This window comes from Chamaea fasciata, unplaced genomic scaffold, assembly GCF_029207755.1.
Source record: "Chamaea fasciata isolate MVZ Bird 193981 ecotype frontalis unplaced genomic scaffold, bChaFas1.0.hap1 SCAF_3, whole genome shotgun sequence".
NCBI classification, from domain to species: domain Eukaryota; kingdom Metazoa; phylum Chordata; class Aves; order Passeriformes; family Sylviidae; genus Chamaea; species Chamaea fasciata.
Window position 1 is genome coordinate 49935897 of NW_027094088.1, and position 19810 is coordinate 49955706.

Consider the following 19810-nt stretch of genomic DNA (forward strand, 5'->3'; position numbering starts at 1 on the left):
CAAGAAAAAAGAACTCATAAGAACACAGATGTGCCAACAGGAAAGTTCAGAGAAGAAAGGAGAGTCCTATGAAAACCAAACAGCCAGGTTTCAGGGGTGGTGGAAAGTTTTTCTGAAGTCTGTGTGAACTGTAGAGTTTGCTACAGCTCAGAAGTTGCAGAGAACACTAAAACCAAGGAAGAAAACAACAATCCACCTTAAGGACAGGAGGGGCAGGAGAAAAAGCTGACCAAAAGTTTTTTTATTCCTGTTCTGTTGATTTCTGACTTAGTGACCTAAAGTTTTCTCCACCTAAGAAGTCTTCCGGTTTTGGTTGCTTTATTTTTTTCTAAAATCTAACTATTTTCACTTATTATACAATTATATATTTGGTTTCTTTGCTCAGCTCACTGACAAAAATGTCTAGGAAGATCCACCTCCAAGCTTCAAAAACAAAGCCCGCGTTTCATTGCAGCATCTGGAGGGATCAGACCAAAACCCTGTTTAACTCAATATTTCTTCTCTGCCAGAAGCCAGCAGGCCAAAAAAGGCTGAGCTTTATTAAACAATCCACACACATTTACAGAAAACTGTTGAGCTATCCAGAAAGCTGAATATCAACAACTAATTTAGTGGTCAATATTATGTGAGCAATATTATAGACCTCATTTTCTTCATGTATGTTACTTTGCATTCACTATCACTGAACTTCAGCGGTCCTTCACCTGCTCATTTGCCTGGTACCATAAAACTTTCTGCAACTCTTTACTGCCTATTTTCAAAAGTTTTGACAAGCCTGCACATTAGCAAATGTTACCACCACCCTTTTCACCAGAAAGAAATTTTCAGACCAGCTATGAAACTTCTGAAAAGGCCAGTTCAAAAAGGAAGTACAGAACAATCCTTTTAACAGCCTGTTTTTCTACTGGCAACCTTGCTTCATTGCAAAACTTATCATCTGTTCCTTTCCTTTAAGAGTCCATTTAATGCTTGTAAGGATGTCATCACCAGCCATTTTGTCCCTTTAAGAGTATTTGGCAAAGTATCCCACCAAACGCTTTTTGACATCTCAATATACTGTCTTAAATGGATTACCCTTAAGTACAGGCTCATGAGGAGTGTGATTTCTTTCTATGAAAAAGCCACTTCAGCAGGCTTCAAAAGTCTGATGCCAGATTTTACCCATGAGTCTAAATGATGTGTTCTTTATTTATATTTTAACCTATTTGCCCTAATGTAATACCAATATAATTGCCCACTACAATGCTGTCAACATCAACTAAAGTCAGAAGTCATGCACCAAAGAAAAGCAATGTTCAGCAACTATTACTCAAACTCTTTTGGAAACTGTCTTACTAAGTCTTACATGCCTTTTTACACATTTTTAACTTGTTTCCTCATCTGAACAAAAGTTCTCCTTCCAAAAGGCACCATTCCATTCCTTCATCTTCTTAGCAGTGCCACCTGCTGTGGATTGCTTTGAAATTTCTGTAAATAAATAGCACACATTTTCTAGAAGGAATTTTCCTTAGGATGTCTTTATGCCATCTGAAAACTCTTTCTCTTTTTAGCTAACCCTGTCAATTTCTTGTTAAGAAACTTGCTCATTTTACATAGATTCTAGTAGAACCTTCTAGAAGAAATGTGGCCTGCACCAAGAGGAACTAAATGTTTAAGATAGACCCCTCTCAGGAAGGCCAGAGCCACTGAAGAGACACCCATTAAGCCACTGAAAAGACTCTGGAAGTGTTTCTAATACAAGGATGCACAAGTATTTCTTATAACATTATTTTCAAGACATGAGAGTTAATGTTTTTCCAATCCTGTAATACAAAAAATGGTTTAAACTTAGAAGATTCATGAGCAGCAAGTACAGACTGAAAATAAATACAAGCACTTCACAATTATAATGAGCAGCATCGGGAATGCCTGTAAAAAACGGGAATCTTCCTAAGCTTCTGAAAATTTAGAAGCAGAATTTTTCAAAAATATGTAAACAAACACCTTTGTTCAATCTCTTTATTTAGTCATGGAAATATTTCCATTCTAAAAAAACACCTATTTTTCATACATAATACATCACTTGAGAATTTTAAAGCCCGAATTTCACAATAATCAAAAAATATGCCTACCACTCCTGGTTCTCACCACCCTCTCCACAAAAATCTCTACATCGTAGCCGTTTCACTGCTGTGTCCAGTGTTTTCTCATGAACAGAAAGGCACTGAGAAAACTTAATTGCCAGAAGGCCTTGGACATACACATGTCATGTTTTCTAAGAAAAAAAAAATCATCTCTTTAAAAAGCGCACAGATTTTCACAAAAAGGAAAAGAAAATAAAAAGAAAAGGCAACTGCGGAACCACATGGTACATTCTAAAGCATCTGGAAATTCAACAGCTGGAAGAGTTTCCAAGTCATTTAATGTGTACACAATATATAACAGGTCTTAGCAAACCCATCCCTCAGGAATGTTAGTCCTTTTGAAGATTATTTAACTACATCCTTGTACAGAAAATTGTTTCTTTTAGCTTCTAAAGCTGCTTACAGATAAGAATTAGAAAGTCAAAAATTAAAAATGAGTTATTACTCCTTAATAAATCTTTCCTTTCCATTCCTGATTTTAGATTACATGCCTTTCCCTTTGTTTTTCTTCTGAAAACACCCTATCTAGACAGTCTCCATCTGCATGGAAACAATTCCATGAATGATTCTGAAAATCAGTTTTTTCCCTTTGTCTTGTCTTCCATGAAGATCCACATTCAGTTTTTCAAATATGATAAGCAGAGATGCACATTGTAAAGATATGCCACATCAGAGTTATACAGCAAATAACTCCTATAGTTTTTCCTTTACCTCTTTCCTTGTGACTCCTGACAAGTTTATTTATTACTCCTTTGAGGTTTTCAGTAATTTATTCACAACAGCTCTAACCTGTTACACACCCTAATAGATTGAAAAATAAGCATATCCTGCAACATTTAGTTATTTTGTGTCTCTGCCTATTAATTTGATTTTAAAATTGGTCTACTGAGTGCACTGACCAATATTTCCCAAAATAAACCCATATAAGCACTAGTTTCTCAATTGTTTCCTCACTCACAGATTCCTGGGTAGCAATGCATGTTCCTTCCCTATAAGCACAAGAATGAATTTATCATTGCTAGTATGTTAATTTATTATTATTTATTCTCTATTTGCAATGTCCTAAATATTTGTTGTTTAAATTCAAAAGATTATGTCTAGCTTTCCTACTCATCTGCACCTTACAAGGTCTATTTATGCTCTATTTCAAAGAAATCCTTGAAAAAACAGAAAGACTTATCAGTATCTGCTTCCATACCTCATATACCTTATCCATTTCCAGCTCTTCCTTTAAAAAAACAAAATAAAACAAAACAAAACCAAAACAAAAAGAAACCACCACCACTTTCTCCCAACAAAGCAAGCTGTGGAATTACAGTTAAACTGCCTTTTCCACGTAACACTGCTACTAAGGCTTCTCAAGTCAAACATTATTTGAAAGCAGGTAGGACAACCTTCACAGGGCTTGGTCAGACCTTAGTGATCTGCAAGTGACAACATTTGCACGCAGCCTTCCTTGCAATTTAGCAGGAAAAAGCCCACACACACCACTCAACCAACACAAATCAATTTACTTCAGTCAACACAGGTGAAGTGCAGCGTAAACAAAACACACCTGATTAAACCTAGTTTGAAAGATCCCCTGGGCTCCATCAAAAACACTGCAAAAAAGTATCAACTTCACACAGAAAATCAAGTCTTAAAGTTAAAGATGAGATTATAGTTTGTAGTATTCAGAAAATTAAAAAAGCAGCTCTCCATCAAACCAGATATTTGTCACTAACACGGCACATAGCACTATAATTTTCTTCTGTTGCTATAATTCACAAAAGATAGAGGCGGAATCAGTGTCCTGCTTTGCAAAGCACTCCAGAGCGCGGATTTAGGTAATCTTGCCCTGCAACACAAAAGCCTCAAACACTTACAAAAACATAAAGGGCCCTGTTAGAAGGTAACAAAGACAAGGAGTTTATCTCCAGCAGAAAGAAGCGAAGTTGCAGCCTTGTCTACAGTTGCAGACATACAAGTTACAAGATTACAGTTCTGTTGCCAAGTACAAGAAAGTGTGGAATGGCTGTCCTTTCGTAAACTTCATCGCTCACCAGTTCCCAAGGACAGCAATTACACAAGTCTAGGATAAAAGTTCAGACAGACACGGATTCATCCAGGCTGCTTTATTTAGCTTAAATTCACCTCCCTTTTGCACAGACCAAGTTTGAAATTAGTTTCATAATTCGAGCTATGACTCTTCGCTTTAACTTACTGGGGAATAGATCACAGAGCTATCCCTGGCCTTTCAAGACTGTCAGAGTAACAGTGAAAGTATCAGTAAAGAAAGGGGAGAGGAGGTGATATACACAAATTATTCTTATTAAGGAGGACAAAACCTCCCACACTAGCTTTCTACCAAAATTAACCACACGTGTGCACCTAAGTAGTAACTTGGTATTTAAGATACTGGAAAAATCACACTCAAAATTCCTGAGAAGCAACTACTAATTTGCAAATTAATACAGAAAATACTACTGCTCACACCACCACCACCTGCCTCTAAGGCAGCACAGACTGCCCAGCCTCACAAGTAACTGCACTATTGCATCCCCCAACAGAAAACGGATATGACTCATCTGAGTTAAATTCTTTAACGCTTGACACGATTGCTGCTAATTGTTGCAAAAACGAGATTAAACAGATATGATAAGCGTTTGGCTTCGTCAATGGTAACTCTAGGTGTTCTGTGATAGCCGTGATTCCATTCTCATTCTATTCAGTTTTACAGCAAAAAGAACAGCCTCGGATTATTGTTGCTTGTCACTCTCTGTATTGATAAAAGATGCTCAAACTTAACTTTCAAAGGCAACCCATCTCTGCATATGATTCCAGTACCAAAAACTACTTTTATATGGCTACAGCACTAATTTAGAATAACTGCAGTACAATTTATTATCCAAACACTGTGTAAGAGTGTTTTAAATTTCAGATTTTATGTTAACTATCATGGAGGTTATTGTCCTCTTAACAGAAATGAGTCATACCTAAATCACCAGTGATCACAATAGCACCGCATCTGATCTAGCCAGCAACTCACAAACTCAAGAAAGCTGAGTTCTCTCCTCACCTTTAGCTACGGTCTACTGACAAACCTCAGGCAAGTCATTTATTCTCCATCCTTCCGCTTTCATTCTCCTTAAAATGATGACATGGCTATCTGTTCCCTCCATAAAGTGCTTTAGCCTCTACAGATGAAATCCTTAAGTACATTACCCACGAAGGGGAATGGCCAGCATCACAACTGGCAGAAGCAAGACAAAAGACTTCAAGATAAAGCACTTGGAGCACTGTAAATGTTGAATTCAAGTCTGAAGGATTTATATATGGAGATTGACCAAGCTAGAACAATGCTGAACACCACATATAGAAAAAAAAAATATTTTATATATATATATATATATATATATATATTGTACCAGCAGCACTTTTGAAGCAGAACTAGCACTACAAATGAGGTTTAAGTGAGGTTTTGTATTGCATCGTATTTTTGAATAAGAACAAGGATTACAAAATAGAAACATAAGCAAACATTTTACTTGAGAAAATAGTCTACAGACTAATCCATTACCTATATTTTTTAAATCCCAGTCAACAGCAAAACCTCACACTAGCTAGTCCACAACTAAATCAAGGAAATTATATTAGAAGAATCTTATGAATTCATCAATTCCAAGTGCCTAAATTCCAAATGAGATAAGAGAAAGTTTGATGACTGGTGTGGGTTAATTGAGCCAAAGTGGCAAGAATTATCATTTGCATATAAAATCGGTGATTTGCTTAATCTTATATTCCTACTCCTTCTGTATTCTATGTACAGGTAAAAATGTTTTCATTCCAAGTAACTTCTGGAATTCAGTTAGTATTCCAAGTGTTCTAGTACCAGTTAATTAAAACAACATAGTATACGTGATCTCACTGCAATATTCAACATAGGCCTCCACCTCCATTCAACCTGCAGTGCTAAAATGGTAAAGATAACAGTAATTTATGCTTAAAACAGTATTTTTTTCCTACAGCAATTATTGATGTGAACAGGAAAGCTACACAGATGTAAATCTGAATAATTGCCATCAAAATAGATATTCATCTTTACACAAACTAAATAACCCACATAACTGGTAGGAAACCTAGCTCAGTTTGCATCTGTAACATATAAATACTTAAATTATCATGCTTCAGGCTCTTCATCTTCCATAGAAGAGTAAAAGAAACATTTAGGATGAAGAAACACTTGAGACACTGGAGGAAATAAAGTGACAACAGCCACCACCTACTCACACAGTAATTTTTAGCAGAGTAATCACTCTTTCCACAGAGATTTATCCAAAAATACCTGGATATAAAGGCCAGCAAATTAAACCACAAACTCCAGGAAACAACTTTGCCAGCATCGACCAAGTAATTTACAACAACATAAGCCAAAAATTAAGCTCCTGAAATTTCATTTGTTTCTTTTGCAGTCAACCTCCTTCATTTACCACACCAAAGGCTTTTCAATATAACTGCAGGGCAGTTACATTTAAGCAGAAATTATTAACTGAAAAATATTATATCTTTTATCAAAGAAAAGAACTGAGATGTGCTCTCTGAGTTACACACTATAGTTTGACTGAAAAATCAAACATATTAAAATGGAAAGTGAAATTTTTACATCATATTCATTTTGTATATCTCCTGCAGATACAAAGAAACTGATGATTGGTGCTGGAAAAAATGCACAAATACTGTAGTTGCAATCTAGTTCTATACTGTGAATCTGAAAGATTCTTTTTCAACGAACAGTACCTATTAGCAGGTTATTTGCTGAATGACCATTGAGGCCTAAGACTTGCAATAGCTACTTATTGCCCTTCATTCAGTTTAAGGTCCTCAAGAAAGACTGTGAATTTGGAAGCTAAGATAGCTGCTGAAAATGTCCATTCACAAATGCAGTATCTTTAACCCATTTTCCTGGATAGATACAGCGCTGCAACTGCACTTCCTCAGCTCTGAACAAAAGCTTCTAAGCAGCACACTTGTTACATCTAAACTAGGAAACCAGCATAGCAATGCTGACCAATTAAACATGCCCCAGGTCCCACTTCTGCATCAGGACCAAGTGGATTGGAATGGTTTACATCAGTCTTAAATTCTCCTAGCTTCAGGTTGCTCCCTTCAGACAGGCCACTGGGAATGCTGCTGAGGCTCTACTCATTGGCACAGACCAAAAGCATGCCAGAAGTGATAACAGCTTAGGCTGCTGAACTCTGCTATCCATGTGTAGAAGCCTAGAAGATAAGGGGACTAATGTGCATGTCTCCAAACACCAACAGCCAGATAACTGTGGAGCCAACCAAGGATTGTTGTGAGAAAGAACAGGATGTGGCTGGAGAAGGGGGCCATATAGAGGTAGGGCAGCACTTTTCTGGGACAAGAGTCCTTGCTCTGCTCCTGGAGATAAGCACAACACAGTACAGTGCATGAATGAGATCAAGAAACGGGCATGGACTATAGGGGGGGGTCAAGACCACCAAAGATCTCCAAAGCCCTCTGACCCATTTTCAGAAAGGTCTAAAAGAACAGACTGAGCATGATAACTGATTTGCATAGAAAGTAAAAAACTTATCTCCAGGGCAGAGAAAACTTATCTATAAAAAGGTACCCTCACAGAGCACAGGTGCATAAGCATCCTAGGACCTTGGCCACACCATCAGCTGGATCAATGCTGGAGCCAGGATGCTGATCTCTCTTCCTTTTTTCCCTTTTTCACCCCCTTTAACCCATCTCTCACTATCCTATATTCAAAACCCACTACTATTGCTTATCAGTGGACTAACATACCAATTTTCACGACAAGTGTATAACCTAATGAAACTTTGTAAGCTTTCGCAGAGCCTCTGACTTTTGTCATTCTTTTCTACCATGAGCACCTATGAACCTTGGGTGCTCCCCTTAAGAGTGGGACACCACACCACAAATACTCATTTGCCAGCAGAGATGTAGTAAAAATTTAAATTCAGGTGGCAGAATCTTTGAACATTCAGGTGATGAGAAGCCCTCAAGTTTTTGTTGTAATACACAGCAAAACTAAGAGAACGTTTTCAAACCTTCCTGTATACTGAAAATATCTGAAAAACATCAGACTGAGAGCACGAACAGCTGGCACAGCCAGCATGAAATACATTCCTTAGCCACCCTGACCGGAAGAGGAAAAGATATGAGGCAACACACAAGGAGACAAGATCAAGAATAACACGAAACCACACCTTTAGACAATCTCAACACAGGTTGCTGCAGTCCTGCTTTTGGTCTGTCCTCCGGAATGCATGCTCAGCTCACAGAACTTACTCAACAGAAAGCTAACCAGAAGGAAGGAGTGAGTTGGCAATCAGGCCAGCTCCATGACCTACCTCGTCACATAATTCTGTGAACACTGAAAGCAGCACCAGGGAGAGGCGTGTTGGTCCAGTTTCTCCTCCACTTAAGCTGCCATGGGACTGTATCCCAAAGGATACAACATAGTCAACTATTCCAGCAGCTCTACTTAATGAGAGGAAGTGCACAAAAAAATGCATTTTATGATCTTACCCTACTTAGCACTGCAGCTAGAGTGAGGCAGCAGTATTCTATTAGCAGGAAGATAATTCTCTTTTCTGATGCTGATATGCATATTGCAGTAACTGTCATCTTGCTTGTATTTATTTACTGGCATTAAGAATTATTTGGAAATGTGCCATATCAACTAGGCCTTTTAGTGTTAGAAGCCTGAGACTGTTCTACTGCAAAAGTATTCGACATTACTATGGCAGTAGCTCTAAATCACAGAATCATAGAATGGTTTGGGTTGGAGGGGACATCAAAGTTCACCTACTTCCAACCCTTGCCGCTCACTGTATCAGATTGCTCAGGGCCCATTCAAAGGGGCCTTGAACACTTCCAGAGATGGGGCATCCACAGCCTTTGGACAATCTGGTCCAGCACTTCACCACCTGCTGAGTTAAGAATTTCTTCTTAACACCTATTCTAAACCTGCCCTGTTCAGTTTGAAAACCAGTTTTAACCTTTCAGTTTAAAACCACTCCCCCTTTCCCTGTCACTATCTGCCCAAATGAAAAGCCCCTCTCCCTCCTTTTCATCAGCCCCCTTAAAGTACTGAAGGGCTGCAATGAGGTCTCCCTGAAGTCTTCTCTTCTCCATGTTGAACAACCCCAGCTCTGTGTCTGTGAATCAATATCTTCAATTCATAATGGATAAGGAATATATAATTTATTATGAACTGAATTAAATCTTGAAGGCAGGCATCTGCCAGTTTGCAACCAGCCAGAGCATAAACTGAAATTCACAGAGGTTGGGTAAGTCTGCCTACCAGGAAATCTTTCAACTGAAAGTACTATTAAAGTACTTGAACAGAGAGGATACAGAGACAATATCAGGTTGTCAACACACTGATCATTCAAGGCAGAGACACTTCTGGGATGCTGCAGAACAGAGACTAAAATGCAAGCAGTCAAGCAACAAAACGAACTGGGAATTTTCCAGTTCACACCCATTTGGCAGGGCTTGCTGCGAAAGATCTTGCTTTAGTTCAGTCCATTTTCCTAGTGCTCTTATTGCATTTTGGCCCTCTTGCATCAGCTGGAAAAGGGAGATCATGGTTTCTGGTAACAGAATTAGTGGCAAGAATCCTTATTTTCTTTTTTCTTTTGTGGAATGCTTTTAGAATACATACTTTTAAGACTTTCTCCATGTACCTCAGAATTGTGAAATACACCCAAATATATTGAAGTATTTAAACCAGGTTAAGTCCACTTCACGCTTAATGACCTCCACAAACTTCTGGGGTGATTAAGCCTCAATGAAATAAGTATATCTGAGTATAAATCTTCAATACAATCTCAAATCTCTAATACAAGCTCTTTGAGTGGCTACTAAATCCAGCCTGAGACACTTCTCATCTGCAGAGCGTTCTGCAATATACCCTGAGACTGACCCAGCAAGAAGCTGTTAGTACAGCTGGGCTGGGCTGCATCACAGTCTCTGCTCTGGACAGTGCTGCCCATACAGGCTCCAGCCTAAAAGGCTTGTCCAGAACTAAGCCTCTACCCTGAGTCCTCAGCTCTATTTGAGGCTAAAGGGCTTCCTTCCTTATGCTGAGAGGCTGATGAAATACTTTCTCTCCAGCTACAGACCTGGACTAAGCACAGCCATGGGAAGTACAGATTTTACCACTGGAGGTGGCCTTCTGTGGCTGTAGTAAGTCAGGATATCCACATGCTGCCCTTGGCCTGTAGCAACAAGTAGAAGAAGGGAAAAAAAGCACCTCTGTTTACTCTGATGTAGGGTTAGGAAATACCACCATCCCTCGAGAACAGACCAGAACTGGGCACTGCTGCCTGACCTCAGCACTTCCTCAAAGTTAATAGCACTGGTGTCATAATATAATAACATAGCTGTACAGGATATATTTTGGAAGGGCTACTTTTTTTTCTGGCTTGCCCTGCAATGTCTGCCATGCTCCATATGTGCCACATTCACTATACACAGAGCTGTTACTCCTGGCTAATAAATCAGAAAAATTCCCCAAATAATAAAAGCCCAAAGAGACATAAAAGGAAACTAGAACAACCGAGCATACTATTAAAAAAAAATTAAAAAAAAAAAAGAAAAACCAACCAAAAAACACCGAAAAACCAAAAACCCCAACCAAACCAAAATCCGGCAGCAACAAAAAAAAAACCTCTTTAGGAAATTCTGTTCCTCTTCTAATTAACATGCAATCATAAAAATGGTTGTGGAAATTAGAGTCTTCCCAGTCTTGAAATACAAATAATATACTAATATTGAATGAGTTAATCAGAGACTTTACCTCCTGAAATAAGTTTCAACATAATAAGCAAAAGAAAATAGTTCGTGCACTGCAACTTGAATGATTTGCGAGGTCACTGAAAACCCTTGTAAGCGATTAGGTATGGAAGGATGCTAAGTATCAAAGGAAGCATATTTATTTTCATATGAAGTGACAGTGAAGTTGAGCTCTGCAGAAAACAACTGAAACTGATCTCAGTGAAAGAGAATATAAACACACAGGACTTCAGCTTATATACACAAGTAACAATCACTTCTTATGAAAGTGATCAGGATGGTATCACTGAGTCTTTTGAAATTGCACTTGACCCAAGAATGATGACAATGCTTAGAACTGACAAAATTCTACTCCCAAGGAGATTTGGAGAGATTCTCTATTCTTCACACCAACTGCCTAGCAAAAACTTCTCATTTTCAACTGTGATCCTGAAGACAAGATTACATTCAAGAGGGAAATGACTTCTGCCTGTTGCCACAGATGCCACATGTCACTTCCATTGACAGCAAGAGCTGCCAGGAGTGAGTGAAGGGAGGATGCAGCACACAACCAAAAACCTGGCTTTCATTATCATGCGACATTATTGAAAGCATAACCAGTAGTCAGCATGCATACATTCAGGTTAAAGTCAATCCATTTTCACTGAAATCAGCTATAAGGTTCTTGGGGGAAGGTCAAGAAACCTTATCAGAGATTTGTATTGAAAGGCAGTAATAAACCAATAAAACACAAAATTATGGCATACATCTAGTGCAGTTCCATTCAGATACATTCTTCTATAGAGAAAAGCTAGAACTATCATGCTTTAAAAAGTACGTGTATCTGCAAAAATCATGTTGAAGGTGGAGCAGTGGAAGTAGGAGCATTTAATCTTATGGGTGTGCCTCTATAGGAGTTAAATGAAGCACTTTGCTACTTTGTCAAGATAACTGAATAAATTTCTCCCAAGCAGGAGGGGCCCCACTTCGGAACCATGAATGAATTCCTACAGTGGTACAACTGCTCCTTTACTTCTGGTACATCACTGAGTCTTCCTTGGTTACATCCAGGGCTTCCTGTCAGGTGATACGTGCACACTGCAGAATAGACTTCTGCCAGAAGCTTAACCTGCATCTTCACAGTTCACAGACCGCAGGTCTGTCTTTGGGTCCCTAGTAAGTCAGAAAGACTGTAATGAAGCCAGCATAAGCCAGCATTAAAACTGTATCAGACAGATATTGTGTGAAGGGGAAGAAAATGAGATAATTCTGCAAGAAGTGCAGATAACTCTTCTGTGGAGATGTCACTGAAAAACTGCCTTCACCACTGAAAGCACCAGCTGCTTACTCACCCAGAGTGCACTCTCTGCAAGAGACACCCACTAACACAATCAGCAAGCAAGTCCCAGAGCAACTCATTTACTTTATTACAGTAAGGGAGAAACACAGAGCCAATTTTTTACAAGGGTGTCTAGCTCTTAAATCAAAACATACATTTCTTGTGGGAATTGAAAGAGCACTGATTCCCACTGGCTCCAAATGATTCAGACTGTGGGAAATCTGTAAACCCCATGCTGCATCTAAACTCATTCCAATGTTTATGAATAAAGGGAGACACGATTTAGAAGAGAATTCAACTCTGGCATGCTGCTGTTAATAGTTGATCAGCAGCTCTTCATAACAGAAATATTTTATCTGCATCACTCTAGGCATAATTTGGTCTCAGAGGAAAAAAGTAAAAAAAACCAAAAATGCAGCCTGTGCTTGTAAGTCAAGCTCAGCCTGAGGTTCATGTTCTCTTGGAACACAAACTATTACAAACTTCTTACAGAAATCTACCCATCAGCAATTACCAGAAAATCCCCCAATTGTCAAAACAGATTCTTCTGTCATCTGTCACACACACATGTTCTACGGTATGAGATGACTTTGCTGACTGCTACAGATGCTTATCTCATTCTAACAAATGCTGTGCTTTGAGTGTGTCTGTATTGCTGAGTATACGCCCCCAGAGAAGCCATACTGAAGAAGTGGTAGGAGACTACTGTGGACAGTGGATGTTTGGGGGCAATCTAAAGCAGGGAGCTCACAATGAAAGGTGTGAATCCCAGCAATAACTTCCATTTTATTAAACGTAGACTTGCAAAATCCCTGTCACTATAGAGCCACTGAGGTTTTTTAATTCCTTTCAGTTTAATTTACAAATAAACTTGCAGGTTACCTCTGCATGCAAATACAGCAATTCCAAATACAGATTGCTCCAAAGGCACTGAGGAAAGAGAGGAACAAGTTTTAAATTATCAGCACCACAGAATACACTCAAAATTCAGCTGTTCTATACAGAGACAAAAGAAAACAAACTGCCACAAAACTGAAATTTTCAGAGCTAAATTTTATTTAAGATGTAATAGAGGGCAAAATTTACTGAGGACAGTGCTGCTAAAGCTTGTATATAAGGCCTTTTCTACTTTTCATTTGAACTTTTAGGCTCTAACAAAACTTGTTTCAGTTGTTGTCACTTGCTACACTTACAGATTTTTGTATTGTGCTTCTTTACTTTGGAAAGCTACTAAAAAGAGAAGCTAAATTATTATCATGAGTGCAGCAAATTCGAGTCATTTCTTTATGACACATCCTGTTCAGAGCTACAGAAATGCAAACTGCACTAAAATCAGTCACAAGCTTTCTTCTGCATTACTCAAAAAGCATTCATCTAGTTCCATTCAGCATTTTCTCCAGTGGGGAATATACTTAGATGATGTCTGCTCATACAGATGCCTCAAGAGTTTTACATCTTTACTGTATTTTAAGACACCCTAATAATTTCATAACCAGCTTCCCTCCCACCACTTCAAATACCATGAAGTATTTCTAAACTAGCTCTATCAGCTTGATGCACTTAACTGCAAAAGAGAAACTACCATTACAAAAGCCTAACTTCTAGTAACTTCCAGTGACTTCTAAATAATCCAACAAAAGCCTTCATGTGGACTATCTAGTCAGTGGTCTCACTGACAACCCTTTAGTAAATTAACACTGCAGGAGCATACCCTTAATGTTATTTATGTTACAGACACGGCTAGTAATTCACACCCATAGTACATGCTGCATAAGCCTCTCAGCTGTGACAGAGGTGCAAGGAAGCTCTTTCTGCACAGCAGAGCTCCAAACTGCTGTGACAGGCCAGTGACTGAACCTGAAAGAGAATCCAGGCCTCACAGCCCACATACATGGAGTGAGTGCATCTCCTGTGCTCCTCCTGCTTCAGACAGAAACTTCTCAAATATTAGTTTTCCAGCCACCTATTGACAAGTAGCCTGATGAGACTAGTGCAATACAGTACCAATATTGTAATCTAATTATAAAAATTTACAGCTGGTCCAGCAACGGAAATATTTGTGAATATGTTGTTTCAAATCCCACAATTTCTTCGTAAATTCAGAAGTTCTCCACTAGCACTATGAACACACAAACCCTGTATCAGGATTATGGATTTTGTTCCAGACTCATTTTTGGGGTTTTTTTGTAGATGTAGATGACATTCGGGTGCTTTAGAATTAAATACTCTTCTGTGTTGAAGATCTGCCATACATTTGGTTTAGGTCTCTAATGCTGCTTTCTAAGAGAGTCTGGAATAAATATGCAGAATCAAAAGGAGTTTTATAACCCACCCCACCTAAACATTACATATGTGCTATGTATTCTGACACAAAGATCCTGTGCTCATAATACTTTTTATCCCTGACACGATTATGGTCATACTCTGAAGACAGCCATCAGCTCAAGTCTTCACATCATTATTAACTTACTAGGCATCTCTTGCTCCAACTCATCACTTGCATCATTGCTGCTGAAATACAGAACTTTTCAACATGATTTCCACTGACAGTGGGACTAAATTTTTAATTTTTTAGTAGTTGTCCTGTACTCTGAAATCAGACAATAATGCATCACAGTAATTTTTCCTGCTACACGAACAAGACTTATCATTTGATTCTCCTGACATGATGCTATAGAAACAGTAGTGGGGTACAGCAGCACTTGGGGAATGGGGGGGGGAGGGTTGTAAAAAAAAAGTAAAATAAAATATGAATTTAAGTGCTGCATAATCACAGAAAGTATGTGCAGTATTTCAAGTGTCTGACAAAGTTCTGTCAGTGAAAGTATGAAATATTAATCAGCAGGCACCGAGAAAAAGGTGGTGAAAACCACCTAATTGTTCTGAGAGACAATGTAGAATAGAATAAAACTTGTGATTACTCTCTCTGATAGTGATAGGTTTTTTTCTCCTACAAACAGCTAACATGGTAGGATATGTGCTGCTTTTTACCACAGAAAATATTTACATCAACTTCCAGAATTGAGAACATCAGTTGTGAATAGAATACAACCTCCATTGGATTTAAAACGGAAATCTGCGTTACTGTGTCACAATCAAGAACTCCAAGAAACTTCTATAAAGGCACAAATCCCACTTAAAAAAAAAAAAAAAAAAAGCATCCTAGAATTTATCATATTTAGAGGAAGAAACCACAAGAATGCCATTGAGCCCTGGTGCTGCCTTACTGCATTTCATTGTGCCTATACATATTTCTAAATGCACGATCTTCAAATGTTTTGTATAATCTACAGGAAAAACTTAGGTGTAGAAAATCTTTGAAGTTCACCTTCATACAAGTGACTGTGCTAGTTCCCCGACCTTTTTGTCATTTTTTATAACAAGAGTCTTCCCAAGAACATTGCACACTATGTTTCTAAGCCCAGTAAGCCAACATGCCAATCTCAAGCCCAAGTCTGCATGAATTTTGAAAGCAATAATGCTGAATTTCAGAAATAAAGATAAGATACTAAACCTATTTTATCAACTCTTATTTGATGAACTGTATTTTAGTTGATCACTGCTGTTCTGGAGAACTATCTTAATAGCCTCACACAACAGTGTTAGTAGAAAATGCTACCCATCCTAAGGGCCATTGATGGATGAAACTTGAGCATAAGCAGCTTATGAAATTGAAATTTCCCATTAAAAGACAACATAAATGTTAGAAAGACAGTTTTATTAGAAAAGCACATCAGTCAAGTTGTTTTTCTTGAGAACCAACCTAAAACAAGTGACTGCACAGATTAAAAAACCCATATCCTCCTCAGTAACTGTGTGATCTTTCTTATCTTCCACCAGTACCTCTGAGACTGTCTTTAAAAGTCAGAATGTCCAATATTATGCCTCTAGCAAATTACCACACACATCCCTGTCTAATTCTAAAAACATTTGTGAAGAAATTACCTTGACTCAGAGCACCGCCCTCCCATGAAGGGCTGACTTTATTCAGATCACTGATTCATGCGACTTTTTTCCTTTTACCATACTTTTACCTATTTTGTTTTTCTCAGTCTGTTCAGCCAGTCCTTGACCCACTTATGTAATACAAAGTGACTATGCAAAGATCTGCTCAGAAAGGAAATCGTTCTAATTTCAACTGCCAAAAAAAGATAGGGGGGGAAAAAAAGAATGCTTACCTAAGCCAAACAAACTCTAAGTACTTTACTCTCATTTATGGCTGTTTCAAAAGAAACTGAGCAATTAAAGAAAAATCAACAGGATATGAAGATCTAGTCTGGTAGAGAAAATACCGTTTAATTACAAATATCAGCAGCTTCAGTGACTTTCAAAGTACCATGATTATCTAATGCACTTTAGAATGGTGTCTCAGATACATTTTGGCATATCTTTAATTGCCCAACTCTCAAAATATTCCTGAAGTGTTTTGAAATCAAGTTGAATTTAGGAGATACGTGTAATTCACCTGCACCAGAAAATTACTGGAGACAAAAGAAAAACAACAACCAAAAAAAAACAAACAAAAACCAAAACCACCACCACCAAAACAAACCAAAAAACAAAACCCCAAATAACTAGCTATCCTCTTTACAAAGGAAAAGAGCCCTTAAGACAGCTGATTAAATCCAGATACATCAAGTTTTAAAGAAATTGAACTTTCTTCTTTTCACCTTCCTGTAAGTGGAAGAAAATGTGATAAATATTGAAGTCTCTGTTTTTGTCAGACACTTCTAGAACAGTTTCCAGGGCTCATTTGACATTTGCTTTTTAAGAAACAATTTTTTAATTTTTTGCTGAAATCAAGTGGAATTTAAGCTATGCAACCAGAAATGCTAGACTAGGCTCATTCTCAATATTTGGTGCATGCATGGTTCAATTATACATAGCTGACACCTACTCACTAAATATGCACTGCTAATTATGTCTCAGTATTTAAGGGCCATAGTTGACTGAAGCTGGCAGGAGATTATTAGTTGGCTAATCTACATTTAGAGCGGATGATGAGTATTTTCATCTAAGATATTTTAGTTAATACTCCTTCAAGTTCTCTTTGAAGCAGTGAAAGGCATGATGCAAACATACATCAGCAATCACCAAGACTTTAGACTATGTTATACAAAGCAAAAAATAAGACATTAAAAAGGGAAGCCTTAATGATGTACTGGTATGTTATACTGTAGGTCCATCCTAAATCACAGTTAATTTACATGCATTAAAAGAGTTGAGAGGTTTAATGTTTTGTTTCATACAAACAGAGTTATAAGTTTGATTTTCCAAACCTTCCTGAAATCACATCATTCCTTACTCTTGTAACTTAGCTGGCCTTTACAATGAATCTAGGAGGACCTCATACCCTGAATATGACCACTTAACCATCATGCAATTTGAACGCACTTTCACTGCTTAATTTTTATTTCATATTTAGTCACGCTGTGCTATTTTTTAAAAGAACATAGAGTGCAGATACTGTTTGTTATTATTATTACCACTAATAGCACCTCTGATCACTGAAAACACACAGCAAAAGAGGACAAGAAGGGTAAGAGAGGAGGAGTTTAGGTCACCTACAAATTGTCTGTCCCATCACCCTATTAAAACAGTTAAAAAAAAATCTATGCAAAAGCTACACCCTCCATGGCTGTTTCAGTTTTGTTCCCTACACTGTTCCTCATTTGCATTCTTCTACTACACAGCTTCTACTCTTCCATGTTGTTCCCATTCGGAGAGAGATTTTTTTCACTATTTTAAAGCTTCTGGAGAACAACTACTCTCTAAAAATAGAAAGAGTGTAGAAAGTGCAACAGTGATAAAGAAACAAGTGTGAAAATCCATAGATCCCTCTTGACCTAAGATCAGCAGCATAACACAGTTTCTGAGACTGCAGCTGGTTTATCACTGGCCAGCTCGGACAGTACAGAGTATATGTGGAGCTGATGCAAACTTCTACATCTAGCTCTCTTCCATCCAGGCACTGGAGGTGGTCAACTCTCCTAGTTCTTTACACATTTGTGGACTTTACTACTAAAGCAGAATGACAAAGTACTTTTTCTGGTTTGCAACAGTTCCATTAAATTCCAGCCAAACAGGATGAAAGAAAAAGAAATATTTTCACATTTACAGTTTGCTGAAATGCCACTGAAATAAGCAAATTCTATTACATAAGTGTGCAGTTATGCAGCTCTACAAGCCAGACGCCTACCGCCAGAATTAAAAGGGGCCCACTTCAAGTCAAATCTCTCATTACAGGAAAAGCATCCATCAACTATCAAGACCCCACCTATTGAACCACTTAGAGTCTAAAAATTAACCAGTCTAAGAGGCACAACAACATCAGGGATAATTCAACTTCCTGAGCCTCACTGCGTGACAGCTTCCACAACAGAACCAAAAGAAACACTCAGGTTCACCTGTCCTGGAATGAAGAGGTGTCAGGGTGCTTGAAATCTCTCTGAGCTGAATGCAGAGAATATAAGGCCTTTGGCCTTCCTATTTCCACCTGTGAGGACAGCTCCTCTGACTTCTGAGAATCACTACTTCTAAGGAAACGGCTCTGCATGGGGCAAAAGGAATAAGCCGTGAGTGCACGCTTAAGACTCGCCCACCACACTGAACTGAAAGCAGAGGTCCATGAGGCAAAGCATGCAAAGTTTCAAAGACGTGGCAGGCATATGCATGCCTGTGCTGAAGAGTCTTCTCTGAGAACTGGTTACAATACTGCCAGGAGGTTTCTGTTTGAGTTTTCTTTCCCTTTTTCTTCGCTCCTCCCCAGGAAAGGAGGAAACTACAGTATCTGACAAAACTTGGTAAATGCTTCTTTTTAGAATGTACTTCATATACACCAAAGCCACATCACACAATAAGCTTAAAATTGCAGGTGAGGTAAATTTCCTGCTTCTGATGGTTTTTTAAAGCAAAAAGCCATTAATTCAGTACTATAACCTTAGTCGTATGAAGTCTTTGAAAATCTAGCAAGATTTTCAAAATCTAGGTATTTTTTATTCTACATTCACACTATGTATCTGTCAGTAAGATAAATAGACAGGGGAAAGTTTAATGAATTATTTTTACAAACGGGGCCAAGTACATCATAACACAGAACCTCAGACCTCCACATCTTCAAATGAAGGTGCTGTACGCTTCTCGCCATGCAGCTGGCAGACTGGGGTGAGAGGATGCAGCCCTGGGTACTTTTGCCAACCAACTTGATCGGTGTGCGCAGCTCCCTGTTCAAGCGCATCCATCGTATGTATTTTATGCAACCAATATCAAAAGCACAAACTTTCAACCACAAACACATGGAGCGTCCCAGATACCGTGTCAGCACTAAGAAATTGTCCCTACGCGCCTGGTGTCAAATCTGCTTTCCAAAGCTCCCGTGGCCTCGCAGCTCCTGTCTGTTTCAGCCCGCACTCATCCTACTAGTGCAGATATACATCCCTGCGCTCTGTTAGGGCACCGAGAGAAAACAGCCAGGGAAGGTTTAACCCGCTGCTGGCAGTCACAAGCGCTGATTCACAGCACGCCTGCTGACATAAGA

At 38.5% G+C, this 19810-nt stretch overlaps 1 protein-coding gene across 2 annotated transcripts in view; it reads right to left on the bottom strand.

Annotated features, from left to right (window-relative positions):
• MAP3K5 (mitogen-activated protein kinase kinase kinase 5) overlaps window positions 1-19810 on the bottom strand; it is a 99715-nt gene that overhangs the window by 79137 nt on the left and 768 nt on the right. Inside the window, exon 1 of one of the 2 annotated variants that reach the window (XM_066178945.1) lies at window positions 3322-3532. The exons of the other annotated variant lie outside the window; for it this stretch is intronic. The gene's annotated coding sequence lies outside the window, so the exon portion shown is untranslated. Of the gene's footprint in view, window positions 1-3321; window positions 3533-19810 lie in introns of those variants that run through there. 2 annotated transcript variants of the gene reach the window in all.